Source organism: Lepeophtheirus salmonis, chromosome 4 (genome assembly GCF_016086655.4).
Source record: "Lepeophtheirus salmonis chromosome 4, UVic_Lsal_1.4, whole genome shotgun sequence".
Taxonomy (NCBI): Eukaryota; Metazoa; Arthropoda; class Copepoda; order Siphonostomatoida; family Caligidae; genus Lepeophtheirus; species Lepeophtheirus salmonis.
The window spans coordinates 38,935,329-38,943,389 of NC_052134.2; the positions used below are offsets into that span (position 1 = coordinate 38,935,329).

General features: G+C 28.8%; 2 long non-coding RNA genes across 2 annotated transcripts; both read right to left on the reverse strand.

The window, feature by feature from the left end:
* Nucleotides 1-6,151: 6,151 nt before the first annotated feature.
* LOC139905217 (uncharacterized) lies at nucleotides 6,152-7,167 on the reverse strand. The gene is made up of 2 exons (XR_011779820.1): nucleotides 7,026-7,167; nucleotides 6,152-6,189 (listed from the first exon to the last, which is right to left on the reverse strand). It is a non-coding gene; the product is annotated as an uncharacterized lncRNA (long non-coding RNA).
* A 189-nt stretch (nucleotides 7,168-7,356) lies between these two features.
* Nucleotides 7,357-7,786, reverse strand: LOC121115912 (uncharacterized). The gene is made up of 2 exons (XR_005863712.2): nucleotides 7,646-7,786; nucleotides 7,357-7,584 (listed from the first exon to the last, which is right to left on the reverse strand). It is a non-coding gene; the product is annotated as an uncharacterized lncRNA (long non-coding RNA).
* Between the last annotated feature and the right edge of the window lie 275 nt (nucleotides 7,787-8,061).

Sequence of the window (8,061 nt, forward strand, 5' to 3'; positions counted from 1 at the left end):
ATTAAGTCTTAATTAAGAATATTGGCAAACTATTATCGTGCATGAAAGATAGTTCATGTTTTATTGAACCCATTCAATTGGAAAACTGAGGTAGGTACTTTAATTTATTATTTGTGATAATGATGCAATGAAGAGAGCGTTTATAAATATAAACTTTCAAAGGAAAGATAACAGGGACGGGACTGATTTGAAGTCCCATATTGAGGAATTCAAGAGCCAACAAGTAAAGTCTTTATAAGGATCATTTTGCTGTCAAATGTTATTATATAAAAATTTGCTTTTAGTTAAAATGAAGATGTAAAATAATGTATATTTTGTTTTTAGACATGAATTGAAATTGTTTAGTTGAAGAAAAGGAGGGGAAAGGGAATAATACATAGTTGATACAATATTGCATAAAGTAGCCAAACCCATGTCCATGCTCTAATAACTTCAAATTTGAAATTTTTATGTTAATTATTTTATTCCATTGAGCTTATAAAGTTTTACTGATTTTTTTTTAACAGATGATAAAAAAATGTTTAAATCATTTCTTGAATTAAAATTAATTCCTACTTATTATTAATTTTATCTGAATAAATGACAGAAAACAGTCACTGTGTGCAATTGTATAGAGTGCTTCTTCATGTATATCATAAACATATTTTTTTATCTATGAAATAAATGTAGCCTTATTGACGAACTTTTCCAGACGGGTTCATATAGCATTGAACACGAAAAATCAACAATGAACAGATAACAATGTATTCGTATAACTTTTTTTGTATTTGTGTTGGTAAGCGCTCCAGAGACTTAAGCACTCATCAGTCATTGCGTCTATAAATAAGCATAAGAGATTATATAATTATGTTTAAAATATGTAGTCGAATAATTGAGAACAATAATGATGAAGACTTCCCTTAAATATTAAGAACTGTCAATCAAAACTCTACTGGCATCATGCTTGTCATAGTCTAGGGTTTTGAATGTCATCAACTTTTTTTTTTTTGAGATTTTTCAGTATCTAAAACGTATGAAATGCAACGACAGCCTTTTTAAAAATTGTATCCTTGAAAAATGTCTTTTTTTTCTGCAATTATAAGAAGACATCTTCAATTACTGCAGATGAATAGGGAATATTAAGCATTAGTTCTTTTCTTTCACGCCAATAAATTTGAATGAAAATGTTTGTTTAGTATTTTATTTTAATGTAATTGTCTGACTGTAGTTTATTTATATAGTCTACTTAAAACTATGTGTGTGTCATAATCAGTGCCCTCCGGTATTTTGTCATTTAATGAAAAAAAATAAAAATAACGAGGTTCTCCTGAAAATTTGAAGAATGTATGTCAGGAGAGCAGTTTAGCTGTCACGACATTATGTTAGTTTAGTTGCAAGGAGCTGAGAGAAACACTGAAATTCACTCAAGGGCAAATAGGCTAGAATTACTCCAATTAATTCTTCTCCTAGTCTAATAAGGACTTATACTTATGACGACCTTGAAATACTTAATTGTTAATCTTCGTCTTTCATAAGCACCTTCAAAAGTTATTACTTTATATTTAGCTAGATGTTCTGTATTCGAGAATTAAAAAATAATGACAGTAATTTTGGAAAATAAAAATTATACCAACTAAAAAAGTAATTCCCTTTTTTATGACATTTTTATACAACTCTAGCAATTATAATTTCTTTTTTTTTATGTTGACTAATAGTAATGTATAAATGAAATTATTGAGACAAAAAAAAAAAAAAAAAAAAAAAAAGAAGAATCTTGATTTAATATATACTCTATCATTTGCGAATATTTGTACAGTCATCTGTTTTTTCTATAGATTTGGACTATGATAAAGTGTATACATAGCTTTTAACGCCAAAGGTCAATTTTGTGGTTTTATATGATATTTTCATGATTTAACAATACTCATTAATGCATTTTTTATAATCTTATTATCTACATATATTAACTAAAATACTGTTAATTTTCAGCACTAGCAATTTTCTCAACAGCTTACGTTTGACACGGCAAATTTTCTAAGGCCAAATTTTCCTGACATTGTATTTCCCTATGAATATCTAACTTTAGAATGTATATTTTAGGCTGCTATCATATTGGCTACACTTGCCTATTATGAGTTTTGTATACGTTTAACTGTTAAATTCGAAATAAATATTGTGAAGTAGTGAATATATTAATATTCTGATGCACTTTTTCTCCTTTAATTGGGTAGATAGAGCTGTACGGATTTAGAATGAGTAAACATTTACTCTATTAGACCATGAATTACTATGGAAATGGATGAGCGGGAATTTTGTAAGTCAACGAAACCTCAATTTTTTCTATTAAACAAAAGACCTAATATAACCTATTTGTAGCCCTTCATAAAAATATTGATTAGTGAAATAAAGAAACCGTTGTGTTTGTAAATTTAAACATCGGAATGAGCTCGAAATCTAACAATGGGATACTTAGGATTTAAAAAAATAAACTAAATACATATTACACTTATAATAAATTCCCCCAACCCTTAAGAATGAGATAATGTGACTATAAGTATTTGTATAAATCTTTAAATTAATTATATAATAACAGTATTTTTTTTTAATTTAGGTACCATCTACTTGTGTAATTCCATTTTGTGAAACTAGAAAAGTTGCTGGAAAAGATATGAAAGAGCATATATAAGCTTCTTTTCATCCATTTTTCCGGAAAAAATTACGAGCTTTTAGAAAAATGGAAATCTATTATATCTCGAAATTAGATACTTAGTAACTCTATTTTAGTACCTATCTTAATTTTTTGATATAATTACACTCCAATATAGAATCGCATTAGATTTAAAAAAACAAAAAACATTAAAAATCTAAGAGACAAAACAACTGTAATAAATTTGCATTTAATTTTATAACTAAACTTTTAATTTGAAAAACATATTTTCTTGAGCTGAAGTGCGATAGGGAAAAAAACGAATAATCCTTATCGTATGTCTTATTTTTTTTTGTTAGAATTTGATAATGTTTCATCTTTACTTAAACGTGACGAAATAATGGATTTGATATGTGATCCAAAAGGAATTTCAGTTATTCTTCTGGGAAATGAAACTCAATTTTCGTTCATAACTAAAAACTATGCAAGTATAATATAACTAACTTAAACTATTAAAAGTAGTAGTTATGTCTAGTCATAAATAATAATAGTAAAAATTCAAAAATAAAATATCTTTATTACTTATACAATAACTATCAAACAAGATGTTTCAATTACATATTTTAGCTTTTAAAAATTTTACTATCAAAGTATAGAGAAAAAAATCAAAAGCTATTAACCTCATTTATGAAGTTGATAAATTTAAATAACTTTACACTATCGTTTTAAATGTTATCTAGCTTTTTTTTTAACTTTATAAAGAGATTAAATGCATAACATATATAATCTAACATTTTTTGTTTATCATTAGGCCTCTACAAAAAAAGTTATCAGCATGAAAATAATTATGATTTCTGAGACATATAATGATTAATAAAATTACTCATTAATAATATTTCCATACTTTTTTGAAATCATTTAAAAATATGACTTCAAATGCACAGTTTTTAAATTCCATAGGACCTAAATTGTGAAATTAATTAAGTAATTTAAAACTATTAGAAAAAAAATAAACTAAATATGTGAAACTAATTCATTTTGAAACTTTCTAAAATTTGCAAACGAAACAACGCAGGTACTTGGAAACTTTTATCTAAACAATAGTGATAATATCTTATTAGGTCTTCAGCATAGCTACATGACGTTAAACCAATATTTTGAATCTTGATTAATAAGGATGAATAATTGTAACTAATGACAATATCTGAAGTCTAAAGCATTGCAACAGTAATAAATAATAACCTTGGAGTAACTAAATCAATAAAGTAGGCTTCAGAAGTTTTGTATATAAGGATCATCCATAAAGTATAAGTGAGACAGGAAATGTATTTGTTGTCCATATACATTAAATATATTTCCTTCTCTAACGGCAATCGGGTGAGAACCTACATAAATTGAGTTCAAGTAAATAATTTCTCCCAAGAGTGTCGTCCATTGAGTTACGTCGTTTCATTTATCAAATTATTAAATAAGATGCTATTGGCTAACGTTGGGATCAATTTTGGAGTTTTTCTTTTCATTTTTCAAGGAAAGGTTGAAAGATACTATGCAATCTGATCATCTAATTCTTGAAGTTTATATAATAAAATATTTATATAACCATACAAATATGTATCGAGGGGTCCATTAAATGTGAATACCTTGAATTTTAAACTTCAACAAAATAAATTTTATTAATTAACAATAGAATTTCAATCAAATTAATACTAAAAATAGATGTATATCTCAGCTCTCTTAATCATTTAGTAGCCACTCTTAGCGGCAATAATGCCTTATAGGTGGTAACGGAAGGCCTGGCATCAGATGCAGATCTAGTCCTCTGTCATGGTATCCCAGTGCTGGTTGACAGTGGCTTTGAAGGCCTCGGAGTTTGTATAACGGTAGTCCGTTTTCCCCTGAATATGTACCCAAAAGGTGTAGTCAATGGGGTTGGCATCAGGGATGGAGGGAGGGGGGGACAAAAGTGTCAAAAAAGAGTTCATAAGACTCATTCAAAAGAGTATTATAATGGAGGAGATTTGTCTCTTTAAATGCTAGTGTCATAACTAGTTTATTAATGTTTCCTCCCACAGTCTGGCGTGAACCTCTTGTATTGTCCCTCATGGACTGCAGGAGATTGGTTTGGGCTGTTTCTTTAACTCCTCTAGATCCAGTTTGGAATTTTTGACAGAGCCCTTCTTCCTTTATAACCTTTCAGACTTGCTGACGGCGTAGACGGTGGTTCTGAAGACGTCCAAATGGAATTTCGTGTATCACCTTCGAGTATCATTTTCTCGACTTGTACGTAACCTAAAGAGCTCATTTTATTTATTTTGGTAACAATTGTTTATGCTTTAATATATCTAAATATGAATTACTTTCAATCCCTCAACCTTAATTAACTATTGAATTACTATGTTATAAGATTTCAATGGTACAACTGGTACGTTCTTCATGCCCATAACTACTACATATAACTAGATATATCAATCTTATAAAACACTAATATGCCAGTTGGAATAAGGAAAATGCATTTATTACATTTTTCAGTCCACACGGGAATATTGAAGTTTTTAACTCAAAGTAAAATTTACTTTTGACATTTGAAAGAGGTGTTTTTATTGTTCCTTTTCAATATTTGCAGCTACTCAGTTCGTACCATTTATGTATGTAATCTTAAATCATTTTGGATTCCGTAAATATGTATAGACACCCTTTTTTTTAAATGCGGGATATATATAAAAACAACCATAATTTAAGACTTGTCCTTCAGTTGCAATTATGTCTCGTGGTTTAGGGATGAGAAAATTGTCAAAATTTGAATATTTTGTATGCTTGTATTTCCTTTTCTTGTATGTTATAAAAATATAAAGAAATCTTAATATTAATCAACTGGAAACTATTGCTTGTTTTGTGTCACATGACTTATATCTAAGCGAATTATAACATGCCCAATGATGATCAAAATATATGTATGAAGATATTCAACCATTGTTCCAGCTCTAAGAATATTTCACTTTACATATCAGGGATTAGTTGAACTAAAAGTATATATTATTCTTTATTCCTCAGACCTAATCCTAGTCATAAATTATGAGATATATACAATAAATATCCACAAATGAGGCACTCTGGGTTTTGTCTTTTTCTTATACTAACTTTAACTATGTGTAGCTGTAACTAGGAGTATTTTAAGATTAAATTATCTTCAATCAATGATAGTAAAATTGGATATTGTTCTCTTATTTATTTATATTTGGAATATAACATGAATGGAAATCGTTTTTCAATTCAATAAGATTCTAATCAATTGTACAATTTTCTCTATTGATAGCCTTATTAGTCAAGGCAACCCCAAAAATATATTGCCCTTTTACACAGTGTTTGATATGCTTTTCAATTCAACCTTTTAATTAATCTAGAGAAATATGTAAATTGTAATTATTTAGACTTACCAAAATGAAAAAAGTTAAGGATTTGGTATTCTAAGATATATTCAATTTTGCATTTCATTCCTCTTCACAAAAATCTTACCTTCAATTGTAAAAAAAAAGTTCTTTATGGATGTGTTTTGATTTGAAAATCTGTGAAATGGAAAAAAAAAAATGAAATTTTGATATTGTTTTCCTAAAATTATCGATTTGAATCGGGAAAACTGTTGCATGCGGTTCTTTATTGGGTCTATAAACAACATACTTGTTTGGCCGCCTAATCCACCTTTTTTAATTTGTTCATAGTGATACTAAACAATGTATGGAATTTTCTCTTTTTTATTTCCATTTTGGAACGCTGTAACCTACCAAAAACATAACTGTAAATGAACTTTTTATATAGTAGACGCTTAACTTTTAAGTGTCATTGTGGTTATATTATTGTATCTATCGTATGAAGCGATTTGTTATTTATATGGTCGATATTGTGTGTGCCTATAAAAGTATTTATGGATGTAACGATTTGTTAGTTGGATCTTACTTTTAGTAGAATTAAGCCGAATACCGCCATATTCTAGGTTAAAACTAATTTTTTGACTTAATTTTACTAAAAGTAAGATCCAACTAACAAATCGTTTACATCCATAAATACTTTTATAGGCATACCGTCATATTCTAGTTTAAAACTAATTTTTCGACTTAATTTTACTAAAACTAAGATCCAACTAACAAATCGTTACATATATAAATACGTATTCCATTTGGAGTCACTAATGGATTCTCTAGTTTTCAGCGTGTGATAGATTTCATTATAGCTGAAAAGAATCTGGTGAAGACTCATGCATATATTGATGACGTTATTATCTGTGGAAAAGATGAAAATGAGCACAATATGAATCTAAAATATTTTATGAGAGCTGTACATAAGTATGGTTTGACAATAAATGAGAATAAATGCGAATATTCAGGAACAAAAATAAAACTTTTACCTGAAAATTGTATGATGAAATGGGATACAGATAGACTGGAGTCTATCATGACAATTTCTGAACTTAGGAATAAGAGAGAGTTACGACGTATCTTGTGGATGTTTGCACATTATTATAAATGGATACCCTCTTTCTCAAAGAAGTTACAGTCAATGGTACACTTTCAAGATTATCCTTTAAATACAGAAGCGAAAGAGGCTTTTGCAAAAATGAAGAAGGATATTGGAAGTGCAGTCATCACGGTTATTGATCCTACAGAAAGATTAACAGTACAAACGGATACTTTGGAGAGTGCTATTGTTTTTTTTTCGTCAATGTAGAAAACCGGTTCTTTTCTTTTCGAGATCGTTTAATAGATCTGAGAGTCATCATTCTGCAGTAGAAAATGTTGTTTATGCAACTGTAGAATCCTTACGAACTTGGAGGCATTTTCTGATAGGAAAACCATTCTTGATTCTTACATACCAAAAATGTTTGAGTTTCGTGTTATCTCAAAACATTAGATTAAAATAGATGGAGGTGGAATTGTCGTGCTTTTCTTTTGACATCCCATAATGAACTGGAGAGAAAAATGTGATTGCGGATAAATTGTTAAGAATGTGTGGAATAATGTTTGATACTTCATTTGATAACCTGCAGAGTATTCATAAGAAGTTGTGCATATAATCTACCATTTTCTATCAAAAATATCAAGAAAGTGAGCTCTACTTGCAAGGAATCCCAAGAATTGAAACCTAAATTCATAAAGAATGACCGTAACAAATTAATTAAAACTACTAAGCCTCTTGAAAGATTGAGCTTTGATTTTAAGAGACCTTTACATTCAAATAGCAAAAATAAATATATTCTTATCTGAGTAGATGAGTATTCTAGATTTCCATTCGCTTATCGATGTGTAGACCTCTCCTCTTAATCAGTGATGATATATTTTCAGAATTTTGCTGCCATTTTTTGTTTGCCGGGATATATTCACTCGGAGCGAGGATTTGCTTTTATGTAAAAAGAATAGGTCCACTTTAAGAGTAGTCGTTACAAG